Source organism: Acinonyx jubatus, chromosome C1, assembly GCF_027475565.1.
Source record: "Acinonyx jubatus isolate Ajub_Pintada_27869175 chromosome C1, VMU_Ajub_asm_v1.0, whole genome shotgun sequence".
Lineage (NCBI taxonomy): Eukaryota > Metazoa > Chordata > Mammalia > Carnivora > Felidae > Acinonyx > Acinonyx jubatus.
The window spans coordinates 11,788,445-11,806,887 of NC_069381.1; the positions used below are offsets into that span (position 1 = coordinate 11,788,445).

The window sequence follows — 18,443 nt, forward strand, 5'->3', positions numbered from 1 at the left end:
TTTTACTGCCCCTATAAGTATCTTTCTGTAAAACGTGGTATAAGGCATTGTATTTCTTAAAAACGAAAACAAAAACAAAAAACAAAAAAAACCCTAGGAAAATGAAATATCATTCTTGAATCACTCTACTAGGTACTTCAAATTAAGTGTGTTAAATCTTCTAGTGAAATTAAACAAGAATCAATCTTATGGGTGGGAAAGATGAAAAAATTGCTAGGAAAGAGGTTTGCTTTTTAAAAAGCAGGAAGAACAAAGAAATGTATTATTGGTTACATAAAAAGGTGAATATATTAATGCCACTGAACTACACATTTAAAAATGGCTAAAATGGTTAATTCTGTGTTATGCATACTTTAACAATAAGAAAGAAAAGTATTATCAGTCAAGCCAGTTTAAGTTGAAGCAAGACGAATTTTCTGACAGGGAAAAAAACTAAGGACAAAAATTCCAAGTGGGAATTCCTGCTTAACAGCAGAAATCCAAAACTGAAACCACAGCCGACGGCACACTGATGTAACTCTATCTCAGTCACGGATCAAAAAATATGAAAAACGGCACAAGAGAAAAAATATTTTTTTTGTCACACCTATGGACAAAAAAAGTGAAATAGCAAACCTTAAATTTATTTTGAAGAACACATTTCTGAAAATTTCCAACTTCACCTGTTATCACTATTTTGATTCCTCAAATCGTTTAATTCTTGATGACTATATATTCCCCTGGGTCTTTACTACCTCTCTGACCCCTCATTCTGGGGTTCTTCTCTCCTTTCATACCTAAATGTGGAGGTGGCCCCTAAAATTCCATTTGGCTTTCTCTTTCCTTGCCACATTTTCTCCTTAGACAATCACATGGTTTCGAATATAACCACTAAATGACTCACAAGACTGTATGATCCTTGAGGTTACAGACTGCTGTGTCCATCTAATATGCCCAGCAAAGGCAGAACAAATGTTCAGGACAGATGGATGGACGGACAGGAGAACCACCCCACAACTTATCTGTAGGCCTGATTCTCCTGAATTACATCTCTCCACTTTCGTATTTTTATTGCCTTCTGGGGAGGTGACGCCAGATTCATAATGAACACTCTTCCAGCCACCTGTTTATCCTCCTGCATACCTGACCCAAAACCTAGCGGCCATCTTTTTTTTTTTTCTAAGTCTATTTATTTCAAGAGACAAAAAAAGCAAGCAAGGGAGGGGCAGAGAGAAAGGGAGGGAGAGAGAATCCCAAGCAGGCTCCACACTGTCTGCGGAGCCCAACATGGGGCTTGAACCTGTGAACCAAGAGATCATGACCTGAGCAGAAATCAATAGTCCTATGCTTAACGACTGAGCCACGCAGGCGCCCCTAGCGGTCATCTTTTATCTTTCCTTTTCTCTTCCCTCCCACATCTAACCTGTTGTCAAATTCCACCCCACCCCCACCCCCCAGCATTAGCCCTTCTTCCCACTTCTCTCCACTGCTGCCTTAGAGGCCCAAGTCATCTCTTAACTAAACTACTTTAATAAAAAGGAGGACTTGGTTTTTCCACTGCCTACTCCTTCCTTCTCCAATTTATTATTATTTTTTAAAGTAATCTCTACACCCAACATGGGGCTTAACCCCACGATCCTCAGATCAAGAGTCGCATGTTCCACCAACTAAGCCAGCCAGACACCCCTCCAATTTACTCTTTTAATTCAGAATTAATTTTCATATGCAAATCTGGATCAAAAACTTTCATCAAGTGGGGGGATGGGTGAAAAAAATCAAGGGATTAAGAGATCTAAACTTCCAGGGGCACCTGGTGGCTCAGTTGCTTGAGCTACCGACTCAGGCTCAGGCCTTGATCCCACAAGCTCTGCACTGGGCTCCCCCCCTGAACATGGAGTCAGCCTAAGATTCTCTTTCTCCCTCTGCCCCTCCCCCTGCTCTCTCTCTAAAATAAAGATACAAACTTCCAATTATAAAATAAATAAGTCACAGAAAAGAAAAATACAGCATAAAGAATACAGCCAGCAATTGGCAATAATTTTGTATAGTGGTAGATGGTGGGGACTACACTTATCATGGATGAGCACTGAGTAATGTACAGAATTATCAAATGAGGGCGCCTGGGTGGTTCAGTCAGTTCACTGTTCGACTTCGGCCCAGGTCATCATCTCACAGTTTGTGGGTTCAAGCTCCACACCGGGCTTTGCGCTGACAGCACAGAGCCTGCTTGGATTCTCTGTCTCCCTCTCTGTCCCCCTCTGCTTATGCTCTCTCTTTCAAAAATAAATAAACAATAAAAAAAAAAAAAGAATTATCAATGTTGCACACCGGAAACTAATATTGTATATTAATTATACTTCAGTAAAAAAAAACTTTCATCAATTACTAAATGCTTTCTCTTTAACATTTAAGGTCTTTAGCATTGCATTTTTCGTGTTTTATTGTAAAATATACATAACATAAAATATAACACTTAAATATTTTAAATATATATTTCAATGGCATTAAGTGCATTCACATTGTACAACCATCACCACTATTCATCTCTAGAACTTTTTCATCATCTTAAACAGAAACTCCCTATCTATTGAGCACAAACCCGTTTCTCCCCTCTCCTCTGCCCCAACAACTCCTACTCTACTTTCTGTCCCTACGAATTTGACTGTTCTAGGTACCTCATATAGGAAGAATGGTATAGTATTTGTCCTTCTGTGTCTACCTTATTTCAGTTAGCACACTGTCTTCAGGCTTCATCTATGTTGTAGCATATGTCAGAATTTCATTCTTTTCTAGGGCTGAAGAATATTCATCATACGGAATGCTGGCTGTAACACTGTATTTTAATATCCTGTTCATCTGTCAATGGACATTTGGGTTGTTTTCACCTTTTGGCTATTGTGCATATGCTACTGTGAGTATTGATGCACAAATACCTGTCTGAATTTCTACTTCAATCCTTCTAGATATAAACCTAGATGTGGAATTCCTAGATCATGTGGGAATTCTATGTTTACTTTTTTGAGGAACTGGTATCCACAGCTAGCATAACACTTTAAAGTCACCACAACCTGGGTCAAACCTCACTTTTTGTGTGCTTCTCCCACTCCAGCCTAGTCCTCTATTATTTGACAAACTAAATTTCCACAGAGCCTCTTCCTCCTGCCTCTGTGATCCCTTGTCCTTGATGCTCTCTGTCTGGGATACAATTTCATACATGCAAATCTGCCTATACTTCAAGGCTGGCTCAAGCACCACCCAGTCTAGAAAACCTTCCCTGATTGCTCCAACTAGAAGGGATCTTTTTCTGGATTCCCTTTATATTTCCTTCTTTCTACCAAATATGATAATCAGGTACACACCTTTCTCAGCAAGTATGGTTCTATATCTAATTATGTATGTACTGCCTTTAGTAACTAGCAGTAGTAGACAATGAATAAGTGAACATAACTGATAACTCAAAATTTCTTTTTATTCTTAAATTTTATTTAAATCCACGTTAGTTAACATAGAATGTAATATGTTACATTTCAGGAGTGGAATTTAGTGATTCATCACTTACATATAACACCCAATGCTCATTCCAACAAGTGCCCTCCTTAATGCTCATCACCATTTAGCCCATACCCCCACCCAACTCCCCTCCAGCAAACCTCAGTTTGTTCTCTGCATTTAAGTCTCTTATGCTTTGCCTCCTTCTCTTTTTTTTTATGTTATTTTTCCTTCCTTTCCCTAATTCAAAATTTCCAATCAACTTGAGGGCTGTGAAGGAAAATTAAACCATACTTGTTAAAATCTTTTTTAAAATGTTACCTGACAACATTTTAAATGCACATGCCAGGGATCCTTGGGTGGTTCAGTTGGTTAAGCATCCAACTCCTGATTTTGGGTCAGGTCATGATCTCACAGTTCCTGAGTTCAAGCCCTGCCTGGACCTATACAGCGACAGACAGCACTGATAGCACAGAGCCTGCTTGGGATTCTCTCTCTCTCCCTGTTTGCCCCTCCCATATGCACATGTGTGTGTGCTTGCTCATGCACAAGATCACTCTCTTAAATAAATAAATAAATAAATAAATAAATAAATAAATAAATATCTTCCAAATTTTCAGTAAATCCAACGTGGTTCCAATTTTAAATATAAAAATACAAATTTAAAAGTAGAATATTCTATAGCCTAACTTAAAAAAAAAAAGACACCTAGGAGATTTTATACTATTCCTGCCAAAAATAAATATTAAAAAACTAGCTATTTTGTAATGTTTAGAATCAAAGTGCTAAATGGTTTACATATTACAACTGTGTATCTTTAAGTAGAGGACAGAAACAAATTCTGTATCAATGGGTGCTCTACAAAGACAACTGAACATCAAGGCTTAACGCTATAATTAAAATTGTTCTAAAACTGAAACTTGTCAGACTTTTGTTCTTGGCTTCACTACTTTAAAATTGAGCAAAAGATGTGCTCGCTTCGGCAGCACATATACTAAAATTGAGCAAAAGAAGACAACAAAAGAATACATAAAGTATGGTCTCCTTTACATAAAGTTGACAAATAGGCAAAACTAAACTACTGTCTAGAGATACATATGCAGGTGATAAAACTATCGAGAAAAGCAAGGAAATTATCACAAAAGAAAGAATAGTGGTTACTTCTGGGGCACCTTAGCGTAGAACCCGCTTGAGATTCTCTCTCTCCCTTTACCCTCCCCTCCCCCATTCACACTCTCTCAAAATAGACTTTAAAAAAATAAAGTTAAAAAAAAAAGAATAGCGGTTACTTTCAAGAGAGATAAATGGATGTAATCAAGGGTGGGGTGCACTGGAGTGCCTCTGGTCTCTAGCAATATTCTATTTCTTGACTTGGTTGGTGGTTACATAGGTGTTCGCTTATAATTATTCTTTAAACACATATTTCATGCATTATTTGGAATGTCTCATAATGCTTAAATATCTAGCTGAACCTAATCTTTAATACTATTTAATAATAGCATGTAAAGATTTCTGCAACTGAACTTTTATCCTGAACAGGTGCTCATATATTTCATCTGAAACAGTTTCAGGCGTGCTTGGCTGGCTCAGTCGGTGTAGCATGTGACTCTTGTTCTCGGGGTCATAAGTCTGAGTCCCACAAAAGAACAAAAACTTTAAAAATAATAAAACAAAATAGTTTCAGCTAATAGTGTATGGCAAAACCAAGCTGCCAAAGGCACAAAGAACCACCAAATCATTAGGAACTCAGACAAAAAGGAGGAAATCTCACTAGAAATCTCTTAAGGTTCCAGTGCTTCTCAAGTTGTAACATGGATCTCATTAAACTACAGACTTGGACCCAATAGGCCTGGGGTGCAACCTGACATACTTTTGCATTCTAACCCTGGTGATGCCAATGCTGCCAGCCCACTGACTCTGAGTATCAAGTTCTTGAGTAACCATTAAAATGTGGCCGGTGTCAGGGGCACCTGGGTGGCTCAGTCAATTAAGCGTCTGACTGTTGACTTCAGCTCAGGTCATCACCTCACTATTTGTGCGTTTGAGCCCCACATCAGGCTCTGGGCTGACACTGCAGCGCCTGCTTGGGATTCTCTCTCTCCCCCTCTCTTTGCCCCTAACCCCCCTCAAAAATAAATAAATAAACTGTAAAAAATTGTGGCTGGTGTCAAGATAATCAACGGAAAGGGAATCAACAGGTATTGAGAGTATGTGCCAGCTGCCTTACCCCAACTCTGCAAGGGGCATATGATCAGTCATGTTTTACAGATGAGGAAACAGGGCTCAGATAAATTACTTTGCCCATGATTACACAACTTTGTAAAAATAAGAATTTGAATCCAATTCTATGACTCCATTTTTTAAAAAAGAGGATAAATCAGGCTTTGAAATTAATTTAAAATAATTCTCAAGGGGCGCCTGGGTGGCTCAGTCAGTCAAGCATCTGACTTTGGCTCAGGTCATGATCTCACGGTTAGTGAGTTCGAGCCCCGCGTCGGGCTCTGTGCTGTCAGCTCGGAGCCCGGAGCCTGCTTCACATTCTGTGTCTCCCTGTCTCTCTGCTCTTCCCCCGCTCGCTCTCTCTCTCTCTCTCTCAAAAATAAATAAAATTTTAAAAATAAATAAATAAAACTTAGCTTAATGTTCTCATTTATGGTTTTCCTGTGCCTTGCATACTTTGGTAAGCAATAGGTTTAAAATATGGCTAATAAGGGTGCCTGAGTGGCTCAGTTGGTTAAGCGTCCAACTTCAGCTCAGGTCATGATTTCATGGTTCATGGGTTTGAGCCCCTATGAGGCTCTCTGCTGTCAGCGCAAAGCCTGCTTTGGATCCTCTCTCTCCCTCTCTCTCTCTGCCCCACTCACCCCCCTCTCAAAAATAGACATTTTTAAATATTTTTAAAAATTAAAAAATGGCTAATAAAATTTCCAGAAAAATATAAAATACAGCAGGAGATCTTAGAGATCATACAGCAATTGAACCCTTATTTTTCCAGTGAGGAGAAACTGAGGTCAGAAAACATGCCACTTCCTAAGGGAACAAAACAGAACCTGTGTCTCAGTGCTCCTTCTAACACACCATACCAAGATCTATTTTCAAAAGAGCAGCAGTAAAGCATTCCTTACTGATGTTTATCAAAGACTGACTAGAACAAATCCAGCACATCCACATAACAAAAATGCTGTGAAAATGATTAAGGATTACCTGCTCCGTTATGACAAGATCACTAAGACACAGCAAGAAAGGTGCTGAATAGTGGACATAATACGGCAACCTTTTGTGTAAGAAGGAGTAAAAAGAATATATGCAGATATTTGCTGATTCTTGCCCCCCCCCCCAAAAAAAACCTGAAAAGGCTAAACTAAGAACTAACAAAACTTAGGGGTAAGAGGACAGTCCAGGCCCCAACCATGTGGCACATCGTGGCAAGTCCTCCTCATGGTCCCGGCTCTGCAAGTGGCAGCATGCTTGAGATGGTGACCCCTCCTCCATATTCTTCAAAAGTTCTGGTAACACCACCTACCCCTTAAGTTCCCCTGACTCTTGAGATAATACTTTCATCCTACAGCTAGGAATCTCTAAACTACACCCGACTCTTTTTTTACTGTCTTGCATCACAAATTCTCCACATTAAATCTCCTCTATTTGAATACCCAGTACGTTTTCCATTCTCTTGACTGGATCTTGACAGAATGGTAAGGGCAAAAAGAATCACAAAGGAATCTTAAATTTGCCTCAGTAATTTTGTTAGAATATAGATACTATCTATTTTTTAATTTCTTAGGTCTATTGGAAGAGAAAGCAAATAAATGTGAACAGTACTTAAAAACCAAGATTTCCAGTTAAGGAGAGACAAATATAAAATCTAAAGAAAAAAAAAACTGCAATATGTTCAAATTAAACTGGAAATATCAATATGAAGTTCTCATTTCTAAAAAAACAAAACAAAACACATTTTCCAAGTGGCCCATCCAAAGGACCCAGAAATAATGAAGACCCAGTCTCGATGAGCATCCCTAGCACTCAGATCTTGGGTTTCCAGTGGCATTCCCTATAAACGAAACTAGGCCTTCCTAGAAAAATGACTGATTTTAGGTCAAGGACAGGAACAGTACAAGGTGAATCTGGGATATCTTGCTGTGACTGAAAACAATCCAAAGACCAGGGAGAGCATTAGCATCAAAAGACTAATAATGGCGGCAACTAAGTGTGAAATAATGAATAAATAAAAATCCATGTACCTACAGTGATGCAGAAAAAAGCAGAGAAACTTACTTGCCACCACTGGGGTGACCAATTGTTTACTAAGAAAATCTACAGTGAAAAGCAAAGAATTAAACACTCTATCTGATTAGGAGAGATTTTTAGTAGCTCATTCTCATTTGGTGGTTCCTTGTCAGCTAATAAGTGTGGAACCAAGAGTAATAATAATCATCCTGCTCCAACCTCCAATGAAACAACTGATTCAAACAAGGATCATTAATGGATGCTAAAACCAACAAGTGAAAGACAGTTGAGAAACAGGTTACTTACTACATTATGTTAAATTGCCACCCCATAGATTACCTGATCACTGTAAAGGGAAAGCTTTACAATACAAAGATCAAGATTTTCACATTAACCAAGTGATCAAATTTTGCATCATTATCATGGAAAAACATGACATCTAGTTTGATATGAGTATAGGGTATGACAAAGGATTGCAGATATAAATATAATCAAGCCTTTAGAGTTGTCTTAAAAGGGGATAAAGTAGTTAAATGACACAAGGAAACACTAAGACAAATCACAAATGTGGAAACGTCTATCAGAGAACCAGACTGGTATCTTCAAAAACCCAATGTCATTTAGGGAAAGAAAAGGGGAGAGGGGTGTCAGTGAGGGGTGGGCTGTTTTAGATTAAGAAGCAAAAACTCAGTAACAGCCAAATGCAATTTAGGAATCCTCATTGGTTCCTGGTTCCTACTTTAGTCCTCTGCAGTTGTGTTCTCTCTGTCCCCAAAACTGAACACTAAACATTCAGCCTTGTGTCTTCCAGCCTTCTGTATTACCCTTTTACAGAGGCCTTCTCTAAACCACCTAATCTTTTTAAAAATATAATGTATTGTCAAATTGGCTTACACACAAAACCCAGAGTTCATCCCAACAAGCGCCCTTCTCAATGCCCATCACCCATTTCCCCTCTCCCCCATACCCCATCAACCCTCAGTTTGTTCTCCGTATTTAAGAGTCTCTTATGGTTTGCCTCCCTCCCTCTGTTTGTAACTTTTTTTTCCCCTTCTCTTCACCCATGGTCTTATGTTAACTTTCTCAAGATCCACATGAGTGGAAACATATGGTATCTGTCTTACTCTGACTGACTTATTTCACTTAGCATAATACCCCCCAGTTCCAGCTATGTTGCTGCAAATGGCATGTTTTCATTTTTTCTCATTGCCAAGTAGTATTCCATTGTGTATATAAACCACATCTTCTTTATCCATTCGTCAGTTGATGGACATTTAGGCTCCTTCCATAATTTGGCTATTGTTGAAAGTGATGCTATAAATATTGAGGTACAAGTGCCCCTATGCGTCAGCACTCCTGTATCCCTTGGGTAAATTCCTAGCAGTGCTATTGCTGGGTCATAGGGTACTTTTGTTTGTTTGCTTGTTTGTTTGTTTGTTTGTTTTTTAACGTTTATTTATTATTGAGCAACAGAGGGAGACAGAGCATGAGCATGGGAGGGGCTGAGAGATGGGGAGACACAGAATCCAAAGCAGGTTCCAGGCTCTGAGCTGTCAGCACAGATTTTGTTCACTCATTAATTGGTTTCTCCAATCTCAAAAGTAAGATCCAGAAAATTAAAGACCTTGCCTGTTTTGTATATTGTATCCCTACTACCTTGAACCATCCCTACTCCCTATCCCATTATAGCATTCAATGGCAAAAAGGCAAGAAAGATTCAACAGATACTTGGGATCACACAATATCTCAGAAAACTCATGAGGAACATAAATCTGTAAGAATTAAAAGTATATTCTAGGGGCGCCTGGGTGGCTCAGTCCGTTAAGCGTCTGACTTCGGCTCAGGTCATGCGGTCTGTGAGTTCAAGCCCCGCGTCAGGCTCTGTGCTGGCAGCGCAGAGCCTGGAGCCTGTTTCAGATTCTGTGTCTCCCTCTCTCTCTGACTCTCCCCCGTTCATGCTCTGTTTCAAAAATAAATAAACGTCAAAAAAAAAATTAAAAAAAAAAAGTATATTCTAAATGAATATCTGAGTGCCTAATACATAAGCACTAAATGTGCCCAACAGGGCACTAAAAATATTACATATGAATTACACTGTATGATATATCCCTTTTAAGCTATTTGGCAGAAATTAATTAGCACAATTTTCATCTTGGATATTAACTTTAACCTAATTGTGCAAGGACAAGTGGTTCAGTGGTATAGCATACAGGAGACACTATACAGAGCTGCAGACAGTAGTTAATGAAAAAGGAAAAAAAGAAGGCTCCCTACCTGGGAAGATGAATGTTCTTGTACAAATGAGCATAATATACACAAGAGGCAAGGCAAGGTACAATGAAGATCAGAGAGTTCAAAAGATACGTGGAGGAAAGAGGCAATGAGTTACCATGGTTTTTTTTTTTTTTTAAGATTTTTTTTAATGTTCATTTATTTATTTTTGAGAGATAGTGCAAGTGGGAAAGGGACAGAGAAAGACACACACACACACACACACACACACACACACACACAGAATCCAAGGCGGGCTCCAGGCTCTGAGCTGTCAGCACAGAGCCCTACACAGGGCTTGAACTCGTGAACCACAAGATCATAACCTAAGCCAAAGTCGGATGCTTAATCAATTGAGCCACCCAGGAGCCCTAGCTATTTATTTTTTGTAACTTCTACAACCAACCTGGGGCTCGAACTCACAATCCCAAGATCAAGAGCCGCATGCTCCACCAACTGGGTCAGCCAGGCACCCCTCTCTGTCCCAGTTTCGATGTTCCATACAAACAGCATAACAGGGGTGCCTGGGTGGTTCAGTCGGTTGAGCATCCGACTCTTGATTTCGGCTTGGGTCATGATCTTGTGGTTGTGGGATCCAGCCTCCCAGACATGTGCGCATGCACACCGTGTGTGTGTGTGTGTGTGTGTGTGTGTGTGTGTGTCTCAAAATAAACATTAAAAAAAACAATATAATAACATCTAAGATTTGGATGTTTACTCTTTGCTAAGCAATGTACTAAGATGATCATCACATACATTCCCACATTTAATTGTCCCACAACATAGGTATCAGTATCCTCATTTTATAGATGAAAAACAGAGAAGCTAAGGTCCATATCTAAGGAAAGAAGAACTATGAGCCTGAGTCGACCTAGGACCAGAGCCTAGGATCTTAATTACTATGTTAAAATAAATGGTTATCAGGCTATCCTACAGAGCATATATAAACTATTAAATTACCTTTTTAAAAATTGTTATTGTGATAATACATACGTAACATACATACACGCCATCTTAACTGTTTTTAGGACACCTGGGTGGCTCCGTCGGTTAAGTGTCCGACTTCGACTTAGGTTATGGTCTCATAGTTCGTGGGTTCAAGCCCCGCCTTGGGCTATGTGCTGACTGTGCAGACCCTGCTTGGGATTTTCTCTCTCCCTCTCTCTGCCCCTCTCCAATGAGTGTGTGTGCTCTCTCGCTCTCTCTCAAAATAAATAAACTTTAAAAAAAATCAATCTTTCTCCAAACAATGCACCAAGAGGTTCATTCTGGAAAAAAATTCCTGTTCCCAATTAGCAACATGAATCAAGCCTTTATTTTTTTTTTAACTTATTTATTTACTTAGAAAGAGTACACGGACCAGAGCAGCAAAGAGAGAGGGAGAGAGGGAGAATCCCAAGCAGGCTCTGCACTGTCAGCAGAGCTGACAACACAGGGCTCAAAGTCATGAGCTGTGAGATCATGATCTGAGCTGAAGTTGGACGCTTAACCAACTGAGCCACCCAGGAACCAGGCACCCTACATGAACCAAGCATTTAAAATGAGAATAACAAGGGATGCCTGGATGGCTCAGTCGGTTAAGTGTCTGACTTCGGCTCAGGTCATGATCTTGTGGTTTATGAGTTTGAGCCCCTTGTTTGGCTCTGCACTGACAGCTCAGAGCCTGGAGTCTGCTTCAGATTCAGTGTCTCCCTCTCTCTCTCTGCCCCTCCCTGACTCACACTCTGTCTCTCTCTCTCTCTCTCTCTCTCTCTCTCTCTCTCTCAAAAATAAACAAACATTAAAAAAAAATTTTTAAATAAAATGAGAATAACATGGGAAACACAAATTTGGAAATAATGTCATACCAATGAATTCCTTAAAATAACTGAAATAAAAATATCCTAAATAGGGGCACCTGGCTGGCTCAGTTGGTAAAGCATGTGACACTTGATCTCAGGGTCATGAGTTCAAGCCCCACAATGGGCATAGAGCTTACTTAAAAATAAAAAAAATTTTTTTAAAGTATCCTTGGGGCGCCTGAGTGACTTAGTCAGTTATGTGTCCAACTCTTGATCTCGGCTCAGGTGATCAGACCACAGTTTGTGGAATTGAGCCCCGAATCAGGTTCTGGGCTGATGGTGTGGAGCCTGCCTGAGATTCTCTCTCTCTCCCTCTTTGCCCCTCTCCTGCATTCTCTTTCTCTCAAAAATAAATAAATAGAGCACCTGGTTGGCTAATCCAACCAACTCTAATCGAGAGTGTCCAACTCTCAATTTCAGCCTGGGTCATGATCTCATGGTTCGTGGCTTTGAGCCCCGCATCAGGCTTCACATTGATGGTGTGGAGCCTGCTTATGGTTTTCTCTCCCTCTCTCTACCCCTTCAGTGCTCTCGCTCTCTCTCTCTCAAAATAAATAAACTATAAAAATAAACTTTTTAAAAAAGTATCCACAATATTGAATATTCTAAAGGAATGTTAATAGCTGAAATGTAAATCTTGTTTGCCTTTATTGAAATTAACTGAACTACCTCAAATTTATTTATTACTGGAAAATAAAATAAGTTACTGTCCAGAAAAGTAAAATTTTATGTAAAAATTTATGAGCAACCAATACTTTATATAATATCTATATATTTATCATAAGTAAACAAGCATCAAAGCACCACAAGATTACTTCCACTTTGGAAGTAAAACATAGTGACACTGGAAAAAATTAAATTAAAAACTTGGGAGAAGGGGCACTTGGGTGGCTCAGTTGGTTAAGCATCCAACTCTTGGTTTCAGCTCAGGTCATGATCTCACAGTTTCGTGGGCTCTGTGCTGTGTAGAGCCTGCATGGGATTCTCTCTTTTCTCCCTCTCTTTCTGCCCCTTCCCAATTTGTGCTGTCTCTGTCTCTCTCTAAATAATTTTTTTTTAATTTTAATAAAATAAATAAATAAATAAAAACTTGGGAGAAAACTTTACAAATTAAAAAATAGAAATTCCAGGGGCGGCTGGGTGGCTCAGTCGGTTGAGCGTCTGACTTTGGCTCAGGTCATGATCTCACGGGTTGTGGGTTTGAGCCCCGCATCGGGCTCTGTGTTGACAGTGCAGAGCCTGGAGCCTGCTTCGGATTCTGTGTCTCCCTCTCTCTCTGCCCCTCCCCTGCTCATGCTGTCTCTCTCCGTCTCTCAAAAAAATAAATAAATGTAAAAAAAATTTTTTTTAATAGAAATTCCATACAGAACAAATCAAAATTCAAAGCAAATTTGCCTTCTAATACATGCATGAGTAAGGAAGTGTAAAATTAAACTACAGGAATACCACTAAGTCATAATTTTATAAGACATTTAGAAGGTCACTAAAAACAATTTAGTTTTTTTTCCAACACTTTTTTTTTTTTTTTGGCTTACAGTAAGCTATATGCCCAATGTGGGGCTTGAACTCACAACCCCCAAATCAAGTTTTTAAAAATATTTTATTTTTGTAAAGCAATCTCTACACCCAACATGGGGCTGGAACTCACAATCCCAAGATCAAGAATCCCATGCTCTACCAACTGAGCCAGCTAGGCACCCCTGGGCAACTTTTAAATGACTTGTCCATTGTCCTTGTACATGTAACAAACTCACAATTACAAAAAAAAAATAAGTGAACACATCACTTTCACTTTTCTGTCAACCACAGCATTAAAGCCCTCATTTTTAGTGTTGAGTGTTTACATGGTAACATGTAAACATGAGTGTTACCAAATTGTAAATATTCAATTAATACTGCACCAAAGATTCTACACATCCAAAAACTCAAAATTTTCGCAACATATGGGACAACATGCTTAATTAATTATAAAACTACCACAGTACTAAGATGAGGAACTGTATTGGGATGCAGAAACTCAGTATCACAGATTCTAAGCGATCTCAATCTACATGAGTAGATTCTATAAAACAGCTTAGTATAGTTCTGGTTTAAATTATCAACTTCACCCAAAAAGGCAAAGGACTTTCTCACTTAATTTATTACTGGGAGAAGGGAGACAGTACCAATAACCACTTATAATCACGATTCTAAGGGACTCACAACTAAACATTAACCAAACATGATCAAAGTAAATAAAATCATACAGTACTTCTTGTGCCAGTTTAGAAAACAAAAACAAAAACAGCACCACTCCAACGTTGTCACCATTCAGTAATCTGAGATATTTTAACTGCAGCTGCAATGTTTGTGTTTGCTGCCTGGTGTATGACTCACTCTCAGGTTCTCCCAAGACTCTGTTGGATTTTTGAGAATGCAGAAATCATACCTGGGGCATACTGTGTGGGAGGTGTCATGACACTGAATGAATAAAAGGGGGAAAGAACTCACGATAAAAAAATTTTTAAGGTCTCATAAAAAGCAAGTCACTCACAAAAGGCAGATTTTTCTGCAGCAACAGGAAAGAATGGGGAGTAATCCTGGTCCTGAGAAGCCTTCCTTGACTCCCTTGGTTGGATTTTGTGCATTTCTCACTTCTTACGCTACAATATACTTAACCAGTTTCCTTGTCTGGCTCCCCAACCAGACTATAGGCAACTTGAGATCAAAAGGTGTCTTATCTTAGAATCATTAGTGCCTACTTCCCAAAATGCCCAGCATATTTAGAGGGCCCTCGGTAGGGATTTTCATGAAACCGATCATCGAATAATCAATCTTACGTTTACCTTTTATTTTACAAAGAACTTTCACAAAACATCACCTCTTTTGACTCACGTAACAATCTTGGGAGTGGAAAAGGCATTAGTTAACCAGACAGCTTCTGGTTTTATAAAGAATTGTTAATGCACAGACTAAAACAACCCTGAAATCACAAAAGATAATCACGTATGTGTTCATCTTTGAAATACCTTCTCCTTGGGACCTCAATATTCTTGTAAAACCCAGAGGTTTTATTAGCATTTTCCGTGTCTGCTCTTCATAATAGGTAGGAATCACACACCGCCCTGAATCGTACAGGAGAGTTTTAACTACATAAAGCAGTGTTACACAAAGGCTCTTAGAAATCAGACAGTAAAGAGCATCCTAAGCTATTTTTTTTCCCCTGATCCTATTCTTTTCGTGACTCTGGAAGGGTAAAGAATTGCAAAAGGCCAAACACTGGAGAATGAATGATGTCATGGATGTCATGAAGTTGCATCAATACCTGGTGATGATTTAGCACAACAATGCAACACATTATGCCAAGATGCATAATGTCAAACGATCGGGATCTTTTACTGCATTAATTTCATGACTCTTCATTAGCAAATTGAAATGTAAAGTGGCTCTCAAATTTTCTATGATGAAGACGTTATCTGCTCACGTTTACGTCCTTATGGAAGGCACTAAGAAAATCTACAAATTTCTATGGGAAAGGCTTTAAGGAAAAAAAAAAACACAAAGAATTAGCTAATATTAAACCAAACAGTTGTCATTTTAACAATTAAAAGCTTTTTGAAGTAAAGGAAACATCCGTGGTCGACATAGATTAAGATTCATACTGGGTTTGTCAAAAGCAAACAGTTTACAGGGTATAAAATGACAACACACAATACAAAGGACACCCAATCAGATTAGACACATGAATATGCACAAAGTTAGGAATCTGACACAGAGAGTCACTACTCGCTGTAAAAGCTACATGTAGGATGCATTTTATTTGTTTTTTTTCAGGATGCATGGTAAATGTTCAGTTCTAAATGGGGCATTTCCCCCTCTAATTTCCTTCTCCCTTTACCTATGATGTCATCATTTTAAACATAAGCAAAGCAAATTTAAGTTACAAAGGTAGTCGGTGTGTCCAAGCCCAAAGCCATCGCCTCAACAAACGCCCATATAGCACAATTCCAACTGATTCCATCATCCTTCAAGGAAGAGACCACAAGGCTTCAAACCGGCTTCCCAGCGTGAGATAAACGAAATCAGAATCTCCAAATTAGCAATTGCACAACAACAAAAACTTACTCTCAGAAAGGAATAACAGGCATAGCACAAGGCCCCTGCCAGCAAGTGCGAACTGGTAAGGTGTCTGAATCTTCACCCCGAGCGATCAGAATCCCACCATCGAAACTCCGAAGACTTCGGCAATTAAGAAAAGCAGCTTTTATTTTCCTAATAAAATTCGGGGAGATTTAACAGACAAAAAGCAACCGGCTACGCCGAATCCCAAAAATACAAAGGTTTCAAACAAACGAAGGCTTCACTAGCACCTAAGTGAGCCTGCAGAGACCACGAAGATCTCAGAACGGGCTGTTCTCCGCTTACAGACCCGTTCCCACCCTGCACCGTCCCCTTTGCACAATTCTCACAGTCACAACGTGGATGGCTGTCTCAAGCAAGGAGACCCGCGGTTCCCACTTCGCCGGAGGAACCCTCGAAAAGCTAGGCGGTGAGACCGGCTGCTTGCGTCTAATTTTTCAAAGCCAGTTCCAAAATCTTTCCTTTGCAGCTTCAGCTTCAAAGACGCTGGCCCCCTCGCCGCAGCCCCAATTTTGGAAGGCACCGGGCTCCGGCTCCTCGGCGCAAGGCGTTACGGGATTCCGGGGCTGGGCGAAAGATTACCTGACACCCTTACAGCCATCCTTGCTCCGGTCAGATCCCCTTTCGTGGCCCCGGCGAGGGGACGTGTACCGCCCTGCTTGAGGAGAGGGGCCGGGTGGAAAGGGGCACTCCTCCTCCCTGCCCAACCCAGGGAGGCCGAGGATGACGACAGCAAGGCCCCCAGGCCAGCCAGCACCGACCCCCGCGCAGGATGCGCGTCCAGCGCGGGACCCGGGACGCCCCCTGTCCCCTGCGGGCCTGGGGCATAAAGGGCAGAAGGCGCCGGCTCCCCGCCGCGGCCCCAGGAGGGGGAGAGGCCTCACCTGGCCCAGCCCGCGCCACGCTCTCGGGTTCGCGCCGCTGGCGACGGCGATGAGGGAGCCGGGGACAGGGCCAGAGCAGAGGCGCTTCGCCTCAGGCCGCGCTTGCCGCACTCAAGCGCCTCACAGCTGGCGGGACCCCGAACCGCCCGGAGCCGCCATCTTCCTCCACTCAAACGCCGCCGCCGCCGCTGCTGCTCTGGCCGGGAGAAGACAGCGCGGAATGCGCATGCGCCGGGGGCCGGCGCGGAGGAGGCGCTCGCACATACGTCAGCGCGGCGGCCCCGCGCGAGGCGGCCTGATGGTGCGGCCATGTTGGGAAGGGTGGCGGTCCTGGGCAGAGGTTCTCCAGGGGTTAGAACGCCGCCTGCGGGTGTGAAGCTGGAGTAAAGAAGGGTCGCGCTTCTGCGCCCGCCTTCCTTGGGTCCCTGGCACCGACCTCAGAGCTGCACCCACCCTCTCTGGCACTGCCTAGGGGCAACTGGGCAGTTTTCCCATAGGCTTGGGACTGATAGACCCCTGGCCTGGAATTACCTCATTTGGACCCCCGGAGGCCTGATGAGAGCAAGGGAGGGCAGTGGTGAATGGAAGTACTCTTGGATGTCAACTGAAGAAGGGAAACAACGTGCCTTGATCGGGCAGTCGAGGTGTCCCTTAACGGAAGCAACCGCTGTGTGACTTGTTCCTACAGCTCCATTTATCAGATGAGGAAAACTGAGGTGCAGAGTCGTATGAGTATATTTTCTCAAGGCCACACATCTGAGGGGCAGGGTGAGGGTGGGGGAAGCAAGACAGAATAGGCACATATGATTCACAAGCTCCAATACTTTACGGTATCACTGTCACCAGGCGGCGGGGTCCAGCAAAGTACCCCTTCCAAGGGAGCAACCTGGTGTGTAGGTGAGAATCTTCATGAACTCATGCGTGGTCTAAGGAAATGCCAGAGCCCAAGGGTTTCAGTCTACACCCCTTGTACCTGAGACTGGAGGAATCTTAAGCTGCCAGCCCACCACTCTGGAATAAAGCGGACCTTCTGGGACACCTCTTAGGACGTAGGTCTGGGTCAGAACCCAAGTCCCCTCTCAAGTAGGGAGGGCAAGGTGCTACTGAGGAGACTTGGGTCAGCCTCAGAAGGCACTGGATCTGTGTTCCTCAAACTTGAATAATGCAGAAACCCCTGGGGATACACTCACCGAATCCCAGCATGAGAAACACCGATTTAAGAAACTCAAGTCTTCCCGGGGCGCCTGGGTGGCTCAGTTGGTTAGGCATCTGACTCTTGATTTCGACTCAGAGCATGATCTTGCAGTTTGTGGGTTTGAGCCCCATGTCGGTGACTGCACTGACGGTGGAGAGTCTGATGGGGATTCTTGTTCTCCCTCTCTCTCTGCTCCTCCCCCGTTTGCTCTCCCTCTCTCTCTCTCAAAATAAGTAAGTAAACATTAAAAGGTTAAAAAAAAAAACAACCTCAAGTCTTTCAGGTAGGAAACATGGAAATGTCACTGTGTAAGAGAAATTTGGCAATTGCAACTGGTAAAAGAAATCGTAAAATACTGTCATTAAAGAGCACGTGGATGGCTCAGTTAAGTCACTGACTCTTGATTTCGGCTCAGGTCAGGATCTCGCGGTTTATGAG

At 41.5% G+C, this 18,443-nt stretch overlaps 1 protein-coding gene across 1 annotated transcript in view; it reads right to left on the reverse strand.

Annotated features, from left to right (window-relative positions):
* Positions 1 to 16,951, reverse strand: part of FBXO42 (F-box protein 42) — a 92,323-nt gene extending 75,372 nt beyond the window's left edge. The window contains exon 1 of the mRNA XM_027060308.2: positions 16,811 to 16,951. The gene's annotated coding sequence lies outside the window, so the exon portion shown is untranslated. The remainder of the gene's footprint in view (positions 1 to 16,810) is intronic.
* Positions 16,952 to 18,443: the final 1,492 nt, after the last annotated feature.